Source organism: Cryptotermes secundus, unplaced genomic scaffold (genome assembly GCF_002891405.2).
Source record: "Cryptotermes secundus unplaced genomic scaffold, Csec_1.0 scaffold1675, whole genome shotgun sequence".
Lineage (NCBI taxonomy): Eukaryota > Metazoa > Arthropoda > Insecta > Blattodea > Kalotermitidae > Cryptotermes > Cryptotermes secundus.
This window is the reverse complement of record NW_019721529.1, coordinates 210,196-222,588: the sequence shown is the minus strand read 5'-3', so window position 1 is coordinate 222,588 and position 12,393 is coordinate 210,196. Positions and strand designations below refer to the sequence as shown.

Below are 12,393 nucleotides of genomic sequence, written 5' to 3'. Positions count from 1 at the left end.
CATCTAGGTCTGCGCTTTTGGAATCTTATAATTTTCTTCAACCTGGTTTGAAACTTGGCAACCAGTAAGTTGTGGTCAGAGTCAATATCTGCCCCAGGCATCGTCTTCACATCCTTCACACTGTTTCTGAAACGATGTTTCACAAGGATGTAGTCCAGCTGATGCCTCCTCCAATCCCCAGATGCCTCCCATGTGTAAATTCTTCTCTTTGGCTTCTTGAACCAAGTGTTGGTGACAATCAGTCCATTTCTTTCACAAAAGTCAATAAGCATTTGACGCCTGTGATGCTGTCTTCCTAGTCCATGTGATCCAACAATATTCTGATATGATTCATCTCCAACAATGCTATTCAAGTCTCCCAATATGATGCTGTTTGTGTCACCTCTTCCATCTTCCTGAAGAATTTCTTCAATTGTGTCACACACATTTTCCACTTCAACATCTTCATACTCTGATGTTGGCACGTACACTTGCATAATCTAATCTATTTCTGGTACTTATTATTAAAAAATAATAAGTACCAGAAATAGATTAGAATTGCTGCAAGTAGTGAATCGATAGGTCCAGTAACTTGCTTTACGAGTATTCAACAACGATATATACGTATATTGATATGAGTTCATGTAGTGTCCGACCGTCCCTCTGGTCTAGTGATCAGAGGTCCTGGCTACAGATCCAGAGGTCCGGGTTCGATTCCCGGCGCTACCAGATGTTCTGAGAAGTAGTGGGTCTGGAACGGGGTCCACGCAACCTCTTGAGGATAATTGACGAACTATTTCAAGGAAATACGGATCCGGTCTAGAAAACCGAAATTAACGGACGTGGGGATTCGTTGCGCCGACCATGCGACACTCTCTATCCTCTTAAATTGGCACTAACTTCGCCGTCAAGCGGCGGACGCTCGGTCGGTATAATTCGCTTGCGGACTGAAACCACGGTGTTTATTTTGTTCTTGTTTTTCATGTAATATCAGGGAATTAATAAGAAGAATATTCACTGGTGAATTGTGATTGAAAAAGGAAGAAAAATTGTGGCTTTTAAAACGATATACCCCTCTACATTACATTTGAAGGGAGTACAGAACATCTCTAGACTTGAGGACTCATGTCACGGAATTTAAACGGAGAACACACGCGATATGTAGAACTAACTTGCTGTTTCCTGTCTTAGATGTGAATTTAAGGGCGCGTTTTGTGTCTGAAATAAAGAAATCTACGTAATACACGCCCATTCTGGTTGATGCAATTGTTTGGGCTCCCCGATTCCTACTCCTCCTTCTCCTCTTCCTCCTCCCACCCCACGTCGTCTCGAGTACAGACCTATTGTTGTTAGCCAGGTTATATCCGTCCATCATGTAGCATTAATACGATTCAGTGTAGTTCAAAGTCGCACCGGCAGGTGGGGGCTACTTTTACGCCCATTAAGCCAGACTAAATGCGTTCTTGTTCTTGCTTTTCCCTAAATTAAGACGTAAAACACTTCATGGTTGCAGCCGAGGAGCAACGGGTAGATACGATTTTATTCATTTGTACAACGTGTTACATTCAAACGTTGCTTTATCTTGCAGCCTAAAAGACAATATATGAAGTTGCCATTCTTTGCTCCTTAATCTTCGAAACAATTCATTGCAGTCACAACTTCTCTGATTTAACTAATCAAACAACAGTTGGTAACTTCTACATATTATGAAGTTTCTCGTTACGTGATATTTTGCCATTTCTTTCTTACTTCACATATCATATATAATTTCTATTCTTAGCGGGTTAATTTTGTATTTTAAATAATTTCAGCATCACGCATCCATCAGGGTGAGAGATAAATTTCTGACTAAAGAAGATATTTTGTTCTTGACACTACAGCCCCAGTGGGCGTAGGCCTACCTCCATGAACTTCTCCGTTCACTTCGGTTTTTCAAGATCTTACACATTGGGTAGGACTCCTTGGGCGGGTGATCAGCTCGTCGCAAGGCATCTACCTGTACACAAACACAGAAAGACGCACACACACAAACTAAACATCCATGCCCTGAGTGAAATTCGAACCCACGATCCCGGTTTCCAAGTGAGCGAAGACAGTACATGCCTTAGACCGCTCGGCTACCGAAAGAAGATATTATTAGAACAAATTATATTTTGCATGTCATAATATTTGTCGTTTTGAAGGGAGAAGAAATAACAATTTGAAACTGAACAATTAAAAATGTTTCTAGAGTCTGTTACATCCATTTCTACTAAAATGCATTTATTTGAATATACGGGAATTAAGACAATTCACTAAATTCAAAACGTTTATGATCAAGACTTGGGAAAACCCGGCTTATTTACCAAACTCACTCTTAAGTCGTCGGTAACAAATAAGTTCTGCAGTTTCTGTCACGATACAGACAAACCGCACCGTAAATGTGCTCAGTAAGGGAAGAAGAATTTCTGCACGTCAGCCTCTGCTGTTGAAGTCCATGCCGACAGTAGAGTTTGCAAAACCTTGACCTAAGAAAAATGAGTGAAAGTGGTGGATATACACGTAGTTGTTGTGCGAGAGAGGGCACGGTGCGAAATAGAATTATACTGAATAAATTGCAGTATATATATATATATATGACTCTATTGGATTCACGAATGAACTCCCTTTTATTACGAGAGAATTCCCTCATTGCTCATCATGATTGCGTTGTCTCGGAAATCGGGTGTTAATTGCAAAACAACGGTCTACTTTCTTAGTCTTTACAACATTCATTTTCCGTAATCATGGAAATCATGTTCCGCAACCAGTTGTTTTCTAGGAATCTATCTCTCCGTGACAACATGTTTGCCTTTTCGTTTCCTGGAAACAGCTCATATGTCTTAATATATTAGTAATCGAGAATTCTGAGAATGAATAAGATTCGAACCCTTAGAATCGTTTGTTAAAAAGAAATCAGTGCATTCTGACGTAGAAAAAATCCTATCTAGCCCCAAACAGAAACATAAACGAAGTTTTGAAATTTGGTGACCTCGTATATCATGCAACATGGCTTCCTCAATCCATTCATTTACTGGGATAATTTTTGTTGCGAAATTGGAGACATACTGGGGAGTAACGTGGTCCACCTCGATCAAATAACATGTTCTACCATTGATGCAATGGAACACTACCCTCAATATCAATTATTCAGTGCAATAGGATACACATGTTTTTACTGTTAAGTAATATGAGACCGATTAATTGATTTCACCATATGCCATTGCACATAATTACTGCGGTGCGTCTAATTGGGCATTACTTTCACGTGTATGTATGAAATGTCCCACCAGTGACAACCTACAGTCAAAGACTATCACAAAAATAATTTCTGGGTCCCAGTAAGGTCTTAATGGATGAGATTCACAACACAGTAGTAAATCTGGTGATCTTTCAATTCCTGCTTTCATTCGTTTCAAGCATCAAAGATTTCAGAACGTACTGCAAGTTGCTAGGGCGTTATCGAAGGTCAGTAAACGTAACCTCTTGAGCTACATAACGGCAATAAACATAAAGAATAAAGGAATAAAAACAAACTACTTGGCCTGTAGTCCGCAAGCGAACTATACCGACCGAGCCATCGCTGTTTGTCGGCGAAGTTAGTGCCAACTTAAGCGGATAGAGGGTGTCACGTGGTTAGCGGAACAGATCCCCACGGCCATTAATATCGGTTCCTAGACCGGAGCTGCTATTTCCTTGAAATAACTCCTCAATTATCCTCACGAGGCTGAGTGGACTCCGTTCCAGACCCACTACTTCTAAAATTCTGGTAGCACCGAGAATCGAACCCGGGACCTCTGGATCTGTAGTCAGGAACTCTGACTACTAGACCTCAGAGGCGGTCGAATAAAGGAATATGATCTATATATTTAAGCAGCATTTCAATACATTCTAGCTTTACAAGTATGTTTGTTAACGCTCATTGCTATTTACATTGTAAGTGATATTTACTTCCATTCCATATCACAGCCTTGCTGGACATTCAGCTTCTAAAACTGTTATCTTCATGTATAACAGATACTGCTTTGTACTGCCGAACAAAAACTGACTTTAAAACGTCTGAATTAGAATTACAGCTATTAACTTCTGAGTTACAGTTCTAATAGACTTCACTCAAACAGACAAGTCGGGATAGCTCAGTCGGTATAGCGATCATTTACGGACTGGAAGACACGAGGAACGGAGTTCGATTCACAGCAAGGAGAGGAGATTATTATCTTCTCTACTCAGTCCACACTGGCACTGTGGTCGACCCAGTCTCATATCCAATGAATAGCAGGGGCTATTTCCCCTGGTGTGAAGTGGCTGGGACGTGAAGCTCAACTCTCACCTCCAGCTAGTGCCGAGTTTAAGAATATATATATAAGCCGGAAGGTCGCGGATTCAAGTCCCGATGAGGTCTTTGGATTTCTTTCAATTGACCCAATCCTTCCAGCCGCACTAGGCCCTGGGGTTGACTCAGCCTCTAACAGAAATGAGTACCAGGAATCTTCCTGGGGGTAGAGGGCGGCCGGCGCGTAAGGCTGACAACCTTACCACCATATTTGAGACGATTGTCTAGACAATATGGGACCCTCAACGTCTCACAATCCTATGGGCCTTCACGGCCTGTTACAGGAATAATATATACATATACAGCTCTATATTCCTATGCGTCTCCATGGTGCAGTGATTAACTCTTTAAACACATGTACAATTTTACCTTCACTTTAGCAGTTACATAGGCTTATCTCATGAAGTTCTCCCTGTTTCTCTCGTATCCGACGACAAACCACGTCGGTTGAAAATCAGTTTTTTCTGTACGTTCTGGAGGCGACATATTTTTAATTGAACTCAGAGTTCATTATGGCACCACGGACATGAAGAATTTACAGTTGTATGGAAATAGTCGTTATCGACACAGCTGACGAGACCACAATAATTTGAAGTGCAGAATAGAAAGATATAGCGCTGTTTTCTCTTTATAATATGGCAGAATTTTCTTTGAAACTATTCCCGACAAGTTTCTCGTTAAACATTTACCTACAATATTGGGTTATTGCTCCATATGAAGACAGTAAACCTCACTCCTTCAGAAGCAGTTTTCGGGTCTTGCTTCTCGACTTGATGTTGTGTCCTGTTCCTCAACTTTGCCAAACAATTAAATTGATATAGACGGAAAGCGCAACAATTCTAGTTGTACATATAGAAATACTGGGGAAGATCTGACATTCCTTTTCCACAGAGAGAGCAATTACATAAAAAAGGCACAGATGTCGGAATCTGCTGTTGCAACTATTCCTGTGACAGCTGGTGCAGGGCAGCTGCAGTGGCGCCGGATGGCAGCGGAACATCTAAACGCAAAGAACTTATCTTCTGGCCGTGACAGGGTCAGAAACGAAATGAAGTGGGATTATTTCGTTCTATAATTTGCACACAATTAAAAAAGAATTTCTCGAATGAAACTACTACTAATATTGCTTATATGTCAAAAATATTGGCGACTGAGAAAAATATTGCTATTCAACGGCCAGTAAACAACGATGCCACTTTCTATACAGACCACGCCGTAACAATATAACCAAACCAGACAGCCAATGAAGGTCAGTAAAAGCGAAGGATGGCCGGTGAGTGGACACTCATGGCTACAGAGAGGTGATTTGCAATTAAGAATCTACAGTTGAGTTAGGTGGTTGTGAGACAGTCGTCAGTCGGTAAGGAAGTAAGCACAGGAAATTACCAGGCAACGGCTAGTGAAGCCATATTAGTATTCGCGTGTTCTGCAGTGAGAAGTAGACTGCATGACTTAGTAAAAGCGTTATAATAATGCGTAATAACATAAAAGGTTAAGCACAATAGACCTCTGTAGGTCGCGGTGCAAGGGCCGAGAAAGTCCACCCCTTATATAACATAAGAGGTTAAACAGTTCCGTCCAGTGTCACTAGTAAAGATTTTTCTTATTTCAATCCTTCTTCCCTTACATGTTTCGGTCTTTACAGACCATCCTTAGAAGGACATCATTTCAAGCGGAAGCCACTAGTAATAGTGGACTGAAATAAGAAAAATCTTTACTAGTCACACTGGACGTAACTGCTTAATCTTTTATGGTACTGTTAGTGTGATGGACCAGAATGAAACAAATGCGTAATAATGATGCATAAGAGCAAGCTAAATCCAATTACCAATCCAAACCCCGTGTCTAACTACGAACACGTGACAATATTCTACTTTTAATTACAATTATTTACGAACCCTGGAAAATAGTCTATGACCAAAACATGCAATCACCGATTTGCATATGCAGTTATAAATTAGTCTCACAGCTCTGAGAAGAAATTTCATCAGAATAATTTTGTTCAGATAACTCGTTATCCACCTACGAGACCCCAAAATATTCGTCGTTGATGTGAGTAACATAATGAAGTGATCCAAATCCTTCAGCCTTCAGAGTTACGGTTCAACCCGCATGACAGATATGTGAGAGCAGTTGCCTATCTACATGGGGTTTTAGGTAAGCATACACTAAGAAGAGTGAGAACTGAAGTGAGTATTCTTTATCACTCCATCCTGTTATTTTGCCCTTCAACATTAAAGACAGTTCTTCCGTTGTTGTTGACAAAGAGAGAGATGAAGAATAAATAAAATTAGAACAAAGCGAGGTGTAAATGAAAAAGTATTACTAAATAAAACGAAGAAATGTGACGCAACATTAGAATCAGTATGCGGGTAGGAGAGAGTGATGAATGTGGGAGGACAAATGGCAAGAAGAAGAAAAGGGTGAGAAAATATCAGCGTAAGAGCAACAAGGAAAATAAGAGGAGTATAGAGGATTCAAATGACATAATGAAATAACACAAACATATCAGAGGGGAAATAAATCAAAGATCACAGTTTGAAGAATGTGGTCGAGATTGACAAAGTCAGATGAACGTAAGGCGTCGGTACTGGAGTAGTAACGGGAAGTGTCAGTTTCCAAGAAAAACCACAGTTCTAGAATTTTATTTGTAATGGCAATAAAACCATTTGTCCAGAATTTTGATTTTACCCTAAATTATTCTCCAGTAATCATTATGCACACTGTATTATTTTTCTACTCCCTTTCTATACTCAACACCGTGAATACCTTGTAACCCATATATCATGCAGTTCCAATAACCAGTGTGCCTTCTATTACTGAAAATATTTACTTTAGAAGTATAAGAATTAGTAATACTTTTAGGAGGTCATGCGAGGTTTATTTAAGTATCTTTTTCTTATAAAAATTATATTTCATGTAAAGTCCTCTCACCTCTCATCAAATATAACATATATTTCTTATAATTATTTTAAATAATACCGTTTCTCTATAATTTAATATATGTCACATATTCTAATTTTTTGTTTCTAGTTTTAGTGTCATATTTATTCATAACTTTCCTTCCTATTTCGTAAAGTTCTAATTTTTTTTTGTCTCCTGAAATCCAAATATATTACCCCCGTAAAGAAACTTAGAAGCATAAAAGCGCGAGTCAAAGACCACGTAGGGCGAATGTAAGTTACCCAAGACACCGAGCAGCTTAGCTCATCGTTAGAGTTCCTCACGTGTGTGATACCCGATACGTAGTTCGGTCAGGTTAATTCCAGCCTGTTCGTGGCTTTCCTTAGGCGTTAAGAGAGCAGCATTTGAAGGGTGCCTTAAAATAAGACAGAATATCTTCAGCACAACTGCTTTCATTTCACTGTTCGTAATTATGCTCCAGTCTCGTAGGCCTACACATGGTAACTCCGTAAAAAGACAAAAGGTTTGAAGGAAATTTTCCAATAATTTATTACTGAAAAACTACAGCGAACGTGGAGAGATGACTGTGTATGAGAAGGGGAACAAATGACGTCACTCATGTCAAAGAAAATTCGGATTACAATGGGCGTGCAGTTTAAGGCACGAACCGTCTTCGCTTGCTCGAATACTGGGGTCGTGGGTTCGAATCCCACTGGAGGCATGGATGTCTGTGTGCGTTTATTCTGTGTTTGTGTTGTTCCGTGTGAAGCAAATAAGAAATTGAGGAGCAACAGACACACACACAGATGTATATATATATATAAATCCTACATACAGGGAGTGTTAAATGCTTAGTAGAATCTGACGTTATCCTTTGGTATAATGATGTGCAGACGCTTAAAAGTCAACCGCCGTTACGGAGGTACATCGCGTCTCCAACTTCAGGCCATATGACTAAGCCAAACAAGAAACAAGCAGCAAGAATTTCTTGGCTTTCCAACTGCGGTTTTGCTGGTGGCTTCGCGTTGGTTTCTCCCCCAGGTTATTCTTCGATCCAGAAGACTAAGGTTGCAAGTTCCTCTGAAAGGTCGATTGACTTTCAACGGACTATGCGGCATTATGTCCCAGAAGATGTAAATCTTCTGGAACCGTGGCAGCTCAGTCGGTATAGTGACGGGCTTCGGACTGGAAGGACGGGGTTAGATTCCTGGCAGGGTCAAGGTATGTCTCTCTTTTATAGTGGCAAGACCGGTTCTGGGGCCCAGACGCCCTCCTATATACTGGGTTCTGGGGGCTCGTTCCCCGGGATATAGCAGCCAGAGCGTGAAGCCCACTCACCTTTATCTATTGCAGAGGTTGTCTTGTGGTAAAGTGTTTAATTAATTAACCACAAGAAGAACTTTGTTTTTCTTTTTACTTTAGATATAGCTTTTAATGTTATGATTCACTCGGGTCGGGTTTTACTTTCTAGGACCTGTCATTAAATTTTGAGCATTCATTGCACACTGTTTTCCTTCTTCGTTCTTTTTGGCCTTATTCTTTTATGGATTTGTCGTCTTCAGTTTCCACAGTAATTTTCTTTCAAAATCCCCAACTTTCGCACCTCGATCTTCTGTAATAAACTTAACAGGTCTTCTCCACTTACGCTGGTTTGCCACTCAGTCCTCATCCTGCTGTTCGTGATAAGCGGAACTCACTTTTAGGTAATATTTCTCCTTCATTCGTTTAGCAGGGCCATAATAATTCAGCTCTCTACTTTGTAAGTTTCTAACATCGATAAAAGAACATCGATTACTTCCCATATACTTCATTTCTCACTCTACTTTATGTTCTCGCCTGAAGACATCCTCCTATCTAACCCAATTTAAGGGCAATCACTTTATTTCTAAATATTTCAGTAAATTGCCACATTTATACTTCCCGAAACTTGAACAGCCCTCATGCATTTATTGTCTCTTCAAGAGAAGCCACCATTTCAGTCTACTACCCGCAGAGAATTCAGTTTTCTGCTGGTCTCTCAGTAGCTCGGAGCACAGTTGCAGAAGAGAGAATTGTATGGTTTCGGTAGCGCCTACAGAACGTTCATTACGAGATCCTAGAAACTCCTGCGCCTGCTTCACGTAGCTCTGGATCCTGTGACAGGAAAACCAGAGGCAGAACCACATTTGACCCTGCCCTCATTTCGAATAAAGGATTAGCCTATAAGCACAAATATAAGGCGAGCCCCTACTTTCCAATTATTAAATCAGAAAACAAGTTTTTTGAAAAATCGAATGTGTTATTTACTTCTGAGTGTTTTAAACAAAAATAAGTGAACACTGTACAATTAATAAATAATAAAATTAAAATGCATTATCTTAAATAAAATTCCAAACATTTTGAAAAATATCATTAATATTAACAATTAGACCGCCTCATAATCATCTGCTTTATATTGTGACATGACAGCTGAAAAAGCAGAAAATTTTCAGTTGCTAGGAAACGGCTCAGTAAACACTTATCGCGGAAACGGATATGCACGCCACAATGGATAATATATTGGAGTCGGTGTTTTCTAAGTGGTTCGACCCGAGTCTATATAACGAGGGCCAGCGGGTTCCAATAACTCAACCTTAGCCCTGAGAGCCGTAGGAGGCGACGCAACGGGAACCAAATGCCAGGGGGTATAACTGGGTCATCCTGTTCCTGGGAAATAAAAAATGGGGGGATCTGACCCTGTAGGCTTGGGGAGTCTCGAATTTGAGGCAGTAAAATATGGTCATGAGTCCCCTGGGACTCGGACCCGAGAATGACTGCGCTGGCGAGGGCCAGTAGCAATTGTAAACGTCATATCCATCCTCTCATCAAAGAAAATGTTACACAAGGATCATGACCGCAATAGTTCACTTGGAAAAAATGATTGGCAGCCGTGAATCCCAAAGGGCTTGGCGCCAAGACGAACTGATTGGCGGTAAACCGTAAGTCGTAAAGTAACCCTGACTCTGATGCAGTTAGTTAGCGTAGAGAAGTGCGGTGTGTCTGTACTTCGCTTTATTGCACATAGAAATAACTGAAGCCAGGGCGTTTAGTACTTTTATTAGAATCTACTCCCTATTCAAAAGTAAGCGTTTAAGCGTCAAAATTAAACAAACCCTCCATAAAGCACTGATCAGATCAGTAGTGACTTCTTACCCCGCCTGGGAATTAAGGGCAGACACCTACCTCTTAAAATTTCAGCGCCTGCAAAACAAGATTCCCCCCACCATTAGAAAATTTACAAGGTGCACACCGGTCCGCGATTTGCACACAGCTTTCGATCTCCGTATGTATACGATTATACATGTATAATAATATTGTGCAGGTAACAAGCAGAAGTCATACAAAAATTACGATGATGAATATGTTCGCAGCATAGGACAGGGTGAAACCAGGCACAGAAAATATATGAAGTTTGAACTTGGCGGGGGTTAAGCTTACGACCGTTCAAGCGACTAACCTGTCGTTGTAGCATAAGATATGTAAGATAGACATGATCTGCTATGCAAAGCCTGGACTGAGAGAGGGCTTGTATATAGTGCCAGAGGGAGAATTTCCAATTACATGCTCTATGTTCGAAAGTACACGCAAGCGTACAATTGCAAAAAAAAAAAAAAAAATAAGAACTCTCTGGTCGTGAACCTCAAGGGGCTTGGCGCCGAGAAGAACTGATTGGCAGTAAACCGACAGTTGTAAAATATAACACTGATTCTGACTCTGCAGTTAGTCAGTTGCAAACATGATTTGGCCAGTTGTGAGCCAGCCGTCATCCGGTGAGGACTTAAGCACCGCAGCAGAACATTCACGGTTAGCAGCCGTAACCCAGAGACGCCTAGTGAAGAGGGTAACCAAACAGCGACATGAACCATAACTTCTGTGATAACTAATTCAACATCATTTAATAAGAGTAGACAAATTGCTTTCCAAGAGGTATCGGTAACTTTTCCTTTTAACCTTTTCGGTAAAACATGCGGGCCTGTCAAAGATTAGCCAACAGCGCATAAATATTTTTCTATGTCTGCCAGTTATTACTGTGTACATTCATCGCACTATCACACTATGCACATGTAAATATCATCGAAAGAACAAAGACAGGTTTAACCACAGACTGGGCCAAAGCTCATCTACAGAATATCTCTTGAAAACGCCAGATCAAATCCGTGATACTGTGAGAGGAGGCTTTTCGGGCTCACACTCATAAGATTCTCTGTTACTGTTCTGGTGTGTGTAACCCATCCTTACATATGCACCAGATCTTTTAAGGTCACGAATTTATATAAAATATCACTCACTCACTCATGGAGCCGAGCCCTTCTTGAGAAGCCGCCAATTGTACAGCTACTCAAGAACTTCCCAGTATTTTATGGAATCCGAAAGTTCGTTACCGTGTTCACAAGATCTCCCCACTGGTCCATATCCTGAACCACATCAATCCAATTCATACCATCCCATTCTATCACTATAAGATCCATTTTAATATTTTCCACCCACTTATGTCATTTTTTTCCCAGTGATCTCTTTCCATCTCGCTTTCCCACCAATATCCTATATGCATTCCTCTTCTCCCCCATTCGTGCTACAAGCCCTTCTCATCTCATCTCCTTGACTTGATCATTCTAATTATATTTGGAGAAGAGTACAAGTCATGAAGTTCCTCACTATGCAGTTTACTCCAACCTCCTGACTCTTTAACTCCCCTCGGTCCAAACATTCTTAACACCCTGTTCTCAGACATCCTCAGTCTGTTCCTCCCTTAATGTCAGAGACCAAGTTTCACACCCATACAGAACCACAGGCAGAATTATAATTTTGTATATTCTAATTTTTATGCTTTTGGACAGCAGGCGAGAAGGCAAAAGGTTCTGGACTGAATGGTAGCAAGAATTACCCGAGTTCAATCTCCTCTTAATTTCCTCCTGAATCAGGTTTCGATCTGTTATCGTCGTTGGTAATTTTCTGTATAAAATATATGGTATATATATATATAGAAATACATACATATCTACCTAAATCTATACGTACACATAATATGCATACATACATACACTTTTTGTTATTCTATACCCGATTATAACTCCACTGCGTCCCGAATAATACACCGCGACAGATCACACCTTGTGTCGAATACTTTGAAGAATGTACTT

At 40.5% G+C, this 12,393-nt stretch overlaps 1 protein-coding gene across 1 annotated transcript in view; it reads right to left on the bottom strand.

Moving 5' to 3' along the window:
• The window catches only part of LOC111875574, a 259,186-nt gene that overhangs the window by 70,744 nt on the left and 176,049 nt on the right, over positions 1-12,393 (bottom strand). The window lies entirely within an intron of this gene.